The sequence below is a fragment of the Theropithecus gelada genome, chromosome 7b (assembly GCF_003255815.1).
Source record: "Theropithecus gelada isolate Dixy chromosome 7b, Tgel_1.0, whole genome shotgun sequence".
Taxonomy (NCBI): Eukaryota; Metazoa; Chordata; class Mammalia; order Primates; family Cercopithecidae; genus Theropithecus; species Theropithecus gelada.
The window spans coordinates 22,174,819-22,184,300 of NC_037675.1; the positions used below are offsets into that span (position 1 = coordinate 22,174,819).

A 9,482-nucleotide genomic window follows, 5' to 3' on the forward strand; every position below is an offset into this window, starting at 1 on the left:
GCAGCTGGTAGGAAGATCAGCCCCAGGAGAAGGGGATTGTCTAGCAGCTCGGTTGGAGCAAGGCCTTTCCAGAGTATTATTTCCGTAATTCAGGTTGCCTCCCACCGACCCTCCACCACCACCTTATCCTCCACCAAAAGCCCTGCCACTGTGGCAGGGATAGGGGATGTGGGGTTGGTGGGGAACAGGCTGTAAGAGAGAGGCAGGAGCCTATATGGGTCTGGGAACAATGAGGGGGTCCATGTGCAAGGGAAGAAGCATTTACAAAGAAGACGTAGACAGTGCTGCAAAGATTTGAAGGCATAGGGTGCAAGTCACTCAGGTGCCAGTGTCAGGAGGAACCTAGCCATCCAGGTGAACAGGTGCCCCCTTCTTACAGCTCACTCGCATGGGCCTGGTGAACTCCTTCTTATTTTTGGTAGTGGCAGTGAAGAGGTCGGGTCCCTGTGCTGGCAAAACAGGCAGTGACATTGACATCATGAGTCCTGTTGTGGCAGCTGCACATGGAGGGGCTATTGGTACAGGGCACTGGTGGAGTTCTGCAGAAATCTGGTATGGTGGTCAGATTCTCATGAATGAATGTGTGGATCTGCTTGCATTTACCTCTATGGATCAGCCAACGGCACCTCACCATCACATTACAGTATTGGTGGTGTCCTCTAGGGACCCAAGACCTGGGATTGTCTATATGTCGTGTTGAGAAGGGCAGAGCTGGAGTGAAGACAGGTCCAAAAGGAGGAAGAGGAGGAGGATCCACATCAGATTCATGTTTCCTGTGAAAGCATTTCAAAGAAGAGCAGAGTCAAAAGAGCAAGCCACTGTCCCTTGTCCTGTTCCTAAGAAGTCTTGGCCCAACGCTTAATGTTTGCAGTTCTCCCCTCCTGCCTTTATCTACACTTATTCTTTGTGTGTTCATGGCAACAAGTGTTCTCACATCCTTCTTCCACCTCCTTGTCAACAATGGAGAAGGCTACCGCCCTCTCAACCCTTTATGGCATTGTCCTATGTACAAGGTTATTTGCAAATCCCAAAGTGATTCTTGCTCCTTACCTAAGCAGACCAGTTAAACTAAAAACTTTCATCTCTGAGGTGTTTGCATCTATCAGTCCATCTGCTGCTCACCCATAGCCTGTGAGGTGAGGCAGGTATCACTGACAATCCCTTTTTAGAATGACTTAACTCAGAAGGAAATTGACAGATCCATATGACCTGCATCTTAGAAAATATTTTCACTTCCTTAAATACAAATGTCTGTTTTAACACTGTTTTTAAAAATGTGAGCTTTTCAATTCTAAGGGAGTAGAGTTTATGTTTCTCCCACGTATTTCTCTGCCTCAAAATAAAGATTCCCAACTCTTCCATTTATACAGCCCGTCATCCAGAAATGTTCTAATTCTTGGTGATCAGGGATCCTGGGTGACTGGGCGTGAGCCTTCTGTCTTTAGATTTAATATCCAACTCTTTTTTTAAATACCTGGGAGTTCCAGGAAAGGGTTTTCTGCAGAGTAGGTGACATCCACAGAGATGGATATATCCCTCTCAGAGGTGGATACTCCTAGTAAAAATGGAACCCCCGTTGCCTCTCTCCTTCTTCTAATCTTGTAGAAATTACATTGTGGATGTTTTCTTCCCAGAGGTTAGGGTGCAGGCCGAATGGAAAACTCTGAGGCCTGTCAATGGTCTTAAACAGATTGCCAGGTAGTACTAATTTTATGCTTACTATTTCACACCTAAAATATTCACCAGCATCACACAGAGTGCCTACGACATTACTGCAAACATGCAGAAACTTGGAGTTTAGTGTCTATCATAAGCTTGCTATTGGAGCATGGTAAATCACCTTATCCTTCTACTCCTCATCTCTAAAGTGAATATTATGGACAAAAGATCTCTTTCGGCTCTGACACTCTGTATTTTTTTAATACATTACTGTGTGTTTGGGTTCATGTGTGATTTTGTGTATATGCATATTGGTTTATACATGTTCAGGTTAGGAAAATACTTAGTTTGCAAATTGAGTTTCCATTTGAGAATTGTTAATTTAATTAAGTGTAATTTTTCTTTAAAGCAGTCATTAGCAAGGCCAAGAAAAATTCAATCACTATTATGTAAACATTACAGCATAATCTGTTTTTGTCCTCCACCATTAAAGTTATACTGGTTTTTTGGGTTTTGTTTCCTTGTTTGTTTGTTTTTTGAGACCAAGTCTTGCTCTGTCTCTCAGGCTGAAATGCAATGGCATAATCTCGACTCACTGGAACCTCTGCTTCCTAAGTTCAAGCAATTCTCTGCCTCAGCCTCCCGAGTAGCTTGGATTACAGGCATGGCCCACCACACCCAGCTAAGTTTTGTATTTTTAGTAGAGAAGGAGTTTCACCATCTTTCCCAGGCTGGTCTTGAACTCCTGACTTCATGATCTACTGGCCTCGGCCTCCCAAAGTGCTAGGATTACAGGCGTGAGCCACTGTGCCAGGCCATATTTATTTATTTATATTTATTTTTGTGTATTTATTTATTTTGAGATGGAATTTCACTCTTGTTACCCAGGCTGGAGTGCAATAATGTGATCTCGGCTCACCACAACCTCTGCCTCCCAGGTTCAAGCGATTCTCCTGCCACACCCTCCCGAATAGTTGGGATTATAGGCGTGTGCCACCACGCCCAGCTAATTTTGTATTTTTAGTAGAGTCAGGGTTTCTCCATGTTGTTCAGGCTGGTCTCGAACTCCTGACCTCAGGTGATCCGTCCGCCTCAGCCTCCCAAAGTGCTGAGATTACAGGCGTGAGCAACCGCCCCCGGCTGAAATTATAAATGTTTTTATTGAAGGAGAAATTGCTTGGAACTCCAGTCTGTATTTCAGTAAGGCAAGGGAAGAAATTAGTACGTACATTTTTCAGAACTCCAAAAACAGCTAAATTAGGGACCTGGTAATGGAGGCGGTGGGAGGAGTTGCATATACAGTCTATCAACAAGGTGTGATGTAGTAGATTTCATAGTTCTTTGTCTTAATAGGTGTCCTGGGCAGATAGGCCTCAAAAGCCTTTTATATAATTAAGCAAAACTGACTAATCTGTGGCAAGAAGCTAAGTTGAGATCCAAAACCTAGATTTTAACATCCTTGATTTCTATCTGCTTTATAATTGGCCAAGTTGCCAAGAAAATACGCATGAACTCTTTTTTTTTTTTTCTTTTGAGATGGAGTCTTGCTCTGCTGCCCAGGCTGGAGTGCAGTGCTGTGATCTCAGCTCACTGCAACCTCTTCCTCTCGGGTTCAAGCAATTCTCCTGCCTCAGCCTCCCAAGTAGCTGGGATTACAGGAACCCCCCACCATGCCTGGCTAATTTTTGTATTTTTAGTAGAGACAGGGTTATGTGGTCAGGATGTTCTCAATCTCTTGACCTCGTAATCTGTCCACCTCATCCTCCCAAAGTGCTGGGATTACAGGCATGAGCCACTGCATCCAGCCAGAAATGAACTCTTTTTGAACTTCATTCTCAGTTATTCTTGTTTAATTCACACAACCATTCTGACAGGTATTTCTTATTATGATCACTTCTATGGATTTTATAATTTCTTGTGTTTATAGCCTCACAAACAGGCCATTGTGTTTATAATATCCAATCTGCTGGTGATATGGTTTGGATCTGTGTCCCCACAAAATCTCATGTCAAACTGTGGTCCCCAGTGTTGGAGACGGTACCTGGTGGGACATGATTGGATCATGGGAGTGTATTTCTCCTGAATGGTTTAGCACCATCCTCTTGGTGCTGTTCTCGTGATAGTGAGTTAGTTATGAGATTTGGTTGTTCAAAAGTGTGCAGCACCTCCTCTCTCTCTCTTGCTTCTGCTCCCACCACGTGAGACACCTCAAGACCACTTGCTTCTCTTTACTCTGATTAAATAATCTTCATATAGCATTTTGATAACTGGTCTATCCTCACCAGTACTAGTGTGTATTACTAGCACAGAAGACAAAATATCATTGAAATAGAGTCTTCAGAAGTAAACTATGAACAATGGCGATTTGGTAAATCTCATAATGCTGGCATTTCTAACTGGAGAGGAAATAATGAATTGTTCAATCAATAGCACTTAGAATATTGGTCATCCATTTAAAAAAATAAGACTATATCTCTCTCTGATAATATAGAGATTTTTTTTTCCTTTTTTGTTTTTGTTTGTTTGTTTGTATTTTTGAGACTGACTCTCACTCTGTTGCCCAGGCTGGAGTGCAGTAGCTTGATCTTGGCTTCTTGTAACCTCTGCCTCCCGGGTTCAAGAGATTCTCATGCCTCAGCCTTCTGAGTAGCTGAGACTACAGGCATGAGCCACTATGACTGGCTAATTTGTATTTTTGGTAAGGAAATGCTTTCACCATGTTGGTCAGGCTGGCCTAGAACTCCTGACCTCAGGTGATTCACCCCCACTTGGCCTGCCAAAGTGCTGGGATTTACAGGCGTGAGCCACCGTGCCTGGCCATCATAGAGTTTTGAAACTGGAAAAGAGGGAACAAAACTGTCACTATTTACAGATATAATAGTATACATTGAAAAATCTAAAAACAACATGTTGGGACTCAGAAACAATAACTCAAACTATGGTGCTTTGGAATGAGGAGCACTCTGGGCTTTTTCTGTTGCTTGTTTGTTTTTAATTTTTTAAAAAAACATTTATATGGGTACGAATTAGGTGTATATATTTATGGAGTACATGAGATATTTTGATACAGGCATATAATGCCTAATAATCACATCAGGGTAAATGGGGGTATCCATCCCCTCAAGCATGTATCCTTTATGTTACGAAGAAGCCAATTATACTCTCAGTTATTTTAAAATGTATAATAAAATTATTATTGACTATAGTCATCTTATATTTGTGCTATCAAATACTAGATCTTATTCTTTTTTTTTTTTTTTTTTTTGAGACAGAATCTTCCTCTGTCACCCAGGCTGGAGTGTGATGCCATGATCTCAGCTCACTGCAACCTCTGCCTCCTGGGTTCAGTGATTCTCCTGCCTCAGTCTCCCAAGTAGCTGGGATTACAGGCATGCACCACCACGCCCAGCTAATTTTTGTATTTTTAGTGGGAACGGTGTTTCGCCATGTTGCCCAGGCTGGTCTCCAACACCTGACCTCAGGTGATCAGCCTGCCTCAACCTCCCAAAGTGCTGGGATTACAGGTGTGAGCCACCGCACTCGGCCTATTCATTGTATTTTTTTACCCATTAACCATTAAATTCCCCCTCACCCTCCAATGCTAAGGGCTTTGAACTAAAGAAAATGAAAGGGTGTTACAAGCAGGCTCAGAACAAAGAACTTTCTTAACTTCTCCTATTTTGCCCCCAAGTGCAGGATGAAACTCTTCCTCTCTGAAGTTACCTTATCCGAAGTTCTCCCAAAAAGAATCCAGTGGTCTTTGATCACCTCCCTGAGATTTTTCTTAACCAGGGAAGATTAAACTCACGGCAGAAAGTAAGACTAAGGGATGTCACCACACCTAGGCAGACTTTGTCAGAAGCTGTTGTCTATTCTTTGATCATATTCCAAAGAGTTTCCAAAGAGTATAATTTACAAACTATGGTCTGTTCTTTGAGTCCATTCAACTCTCCTAAAAATAATTTCCTACTCCTCAAAATTGCCTACATTCCCCCATCTCTCTCTGTCCTGTGAAGAAGGGTATATAAGATTCTGAACCTCACTGGGTTACTGGGTAGTCACTCTCTCGTCATTCCCCCATGACTACAATAAACTTGCCTTTTCCTTCAGTTAATCTACCCTTGGTTTATTTCAGCAAACTCAAACCTTAAAGGGAAAGGGAAATTCCCCTTTGCCCCTACACATGCAAATTAGTTATTTAGATTAATAATTGTTAGATATAAAATTGGCATATAGTTTATTTATTTTTATATTTCAGCACAAGGGAGGGAAAAATGACTTCCACCCTTTTAGGTTTTTTTTTTGTTGTTGTTGTTGCTTTGCTGGGCTACAAGTTAGATTGATAAAAGACAGAGTAACATGAGAAAAACTATATTTAATTATGTATGCATACATAGGAGTCCCACAAAAATATGAGAATCAAAGAAGGGCCAGATGAATAAAGCTTACAAAGCATCTTAAGCTACAGAAAGAAACAGAGGCTTGGGGCTTCTGGAGGGTGGTGGTGCCAGTTAGGGAGTGTGGGAGGAGGAAATATACAGTAAATACGTGATAATAAAAGTTGCCTTGTTATGCAGGTAAGAGTCTCTCAGGAGATAAAAATTGTCTTGGAGCAGCTCTCTTCCCAATCAAAAACATCTTCACCAATGAAAATTTCTTTTAGAGATCTGAAATTCTTTTACAAAAGGGCAGCGTTTCAGAGCTAACTTCTGTGTGGGCAGTTTCTCTAAATAAATAATTAATAATCAATACGCTAGAGAGAAATATTTTGGAGTGGTGCGTTCTGAGCCCTAACCCCAGCAACAGGCAGAAACTGAAATGTTAAAATGATACAATTTGCAATATTGTTAACAATATTAAGTTCATAAAGAGAAAAACTAGGAAAAGATAAAGAACTTTATGGACAAAAGTACAAAACTTTATTGTGAGACATTAAGGTAAATAGAGAGTTATAGCATGATTACAGATTGCAAGACTCACTAATTTAGATATAACAATTTTTCTGCAAATCGACCTATAGATTTGTAATTGCCTGATGGGTTCTTCCTGCCTGCTGCACAAACAAAATCAGTTCACTGAGACCGCAGCATTGCAGTAAAGAAAGGGTTTAATTAACACAAGGCCGGCCACATGAGAGACAGAGTTTTTACTGAAATCAGTCTCCCAGCAGTCTTGGAGGCTAGGGTTTTTTTGTTTGTTGGTTGGTTGGTTTATTTTGAGAGAAAGTCTCACTCTCTCGCTGGGCTGGAGTGTAGTGGCGTGATCTTGGCTCACTGCAACCTCTGCTTCCCGGGTTCAAGTGGTTCCCCTTTCTCAGCCTCCCAAGTAGCTGGGACTACAGGCATGCAACAACATGCCCGGGTATTTTTAGGTATTTTAGTAGAGACAGAGTTTAACCATGTTGGCCAGGCTGATCTTGAACTCCTGACCTTGTGATCCACCTGCCTTGGCCTTCCAAAGTGCTGGAATTATAGGTGTGAGCCACCAAGCCCAGTCAGGAGCTTAGGGTTTCTTCAAGGATAGTTTGGTGAGCAGGTGGCTAGAGGATGGGTGCTGCTGACTGGCTGGGGATGAATTCACAGGGGTTTGAAAAACAATCCTCGTGGGCTGAGTCTACCTCTGGGTGGAGCCACAGGACTGGTTGAGTTTGAGTCCTAGTTCCATAGGTTGCCAGAATGCAAAAGTCTGAAAAAACATCTCAAAAGACCAATCTTAGGTTCTACAGTAGTAATGTTATCTGTAGGATCAATTGGAGAAGTGACAAATCTTGTGACTTCTGGTCACGTGACCCTTGAGTAGAAAAGGATTATAGAAAATACATTTTATCAGAATTCAGGTGCCTCTCATAATCCTAACCTTGCAGCCTTTCATTAGTTTTACAAAGTTTTGGGAAGGGCTACTATCATCCTCACTTTAAATTTTAGCTATAAACTAACTTCCACCGGAAGTCACTTGGCCTATGCCCAGGAATGACCAAAGACAGCTTGGAGGTTAGAAACAAGATGGAGTCAACTAAGTCAGATTTCTCTTACTGTCATAATCTTTGCAAAGGCAGTTTCAGATTTAGAACAATCCCAATACAATTCTCAACCAAGTTTTTGTTTGTTTATTTTGGGAACTTATTGATTCTAGAGGATATATAGATGTATAAGAATAGCAAAGACACCTTCAAAAAAAACAAAAAACAAGGTGAGAGAGTTTGTTCTACCAGAGTACATATAAAACGGAAAACAGTATCTTGTTACATAAAAGCCTAGTATTGCTCATTGACAGGCAGCCTTGTCCCATGTGTTATTCAGAGACACAGATTACTTCCATCACATGATTCTGTCATTTCCTTATCCATTTCATATAGCTGGCAAACAGAATAGAAGGGGGAGAAGCACACTTTCTTAACTGCATTGGCCGTTTTTCACTGGCATGGCCTTCAGGTACGGAAATACAGTTCCTACCTGAGCTGTCACTTCTCAGCATCAACTGTACACCAAACAAGGGTGAGCATAAGCCCGAGGGCAGCTGGTTACTACGGCCACAGCAATGTAAATGGTGTTTCCAGTTTCATCTTTGTCACAGATAGGAGAAGAATAGATGCAATACAGTTGAAATATGAAAGTAGAGAGAAATCTAAGACAGAGTTTCCCAAAAATGAGTTAGATGAGACCCAGGAACTTGTGCAAACTCCCATCAGTGATTGACACCAGTGTCCAACAAACTTGCAAGAAGAAAAAAAGGTCAATCCCAGAACTGGACCAAAAACACTTTATCTTCTTATTAGAAAACAACAGCAACATTAATAATACTACACTGCAATATCATATTTAGATGTACAGGCCAGAGAAGTGGGACGTGGAAATTAACAATGAGTCCTAGGAGGCCTATGATAATTGGGTATTGGATGCTTAAGAGAGGCCAACTAACCAAAAAAAAGAGGAGCTACTGTGTGGGACAGCCTAAAACATCATGTGCACACACATTTAAGGAAGCCGACCCTGTGCCAGAATGGGGCTGGGAGAGGGACACAAAGAAAACCAAGACATAGCCCCTTCTCTCAGGAACTGTCAGTCCAGTGGTTCTGGTACCAGAGGGGAAGGACCCCTTCTTAGCAGGTGCAAAGGTGAGTAAAGTGATGATGGAGTTGTGGCCCACTAAAGGACGATGCAAGTACAGACATCGGGATGGGGAATACTGCTTGTTTGGAGACAAGCTAATCTTCTTTTTGAAAATCATATTCCTGTTTCTTTGAAAAAACAATCCTCCATCTTGCTCCAGTCTGTGGCTTGAATGGCCTGGCTCCACCCTAGCTCCAGTAATGAACTACTTAGTATGTGTGTCTCATTAGATGAGACGGGCCGTTGTCCCAGTCAGAGACATTTGCTAGGAATATTGGGAGATGAAGGCAGGACTTCATCTTGAGAGAATGGAAGGTGTGGAGTTGCTGCTGTCATCTTACAGATATACAAGGAACATCTGCCTGATAGTGGGACTATGATAAAGGACAAAGAAACAGGAAAATACAGAGAAACCACATTCTGTTTTCATCATCTGAGTTCTGATAAGCTGCTCATTAAGCCATAACAATTCGTTATGGCTTAGGATAGTTTAACTGCACATTCAGGTTCTTAGGCCATCAGACAAGATCAAGTACTCAGAGGTAAGGGGCTTCAGTTGTGCTAAGTGGCCAAAAGAAGATTACAGTGAATTTTGGATTAGAAATCCATGAGTGTCATTTATTCATTTTCATATAGGTAACCTTTAATTTAATTTAATGTAATTTTTATTTATTTATTATTATTATCATTTTTTTTTTTTTTTTTTTTTTTTTT

At 41.4% G+C, this 9,482-nt stretch overlaps 1 long non-coding RNA gene across 1 annotated transcript; it reads right to left on the reverse strand.

Moving 5' to 3' along the window:
- Positions 1–244: 244 nt before the first annotated feature.
- On the reverse strand, positions 245–1,706 carry LOC112628876. The gene is made up of 2 exons (XR_003120493.1): positions 1,475–1,706; positions 245–773 (listed from the first exon to the last, which is right to left on the reverse strand). It is a non-coding gene; the product is annotated as an uncharacterized LOC112628876 (long non-coding RNA).
- Between the last annotated feature and the right edge of the window lie 7,776 nt (positions 1,707–9,482).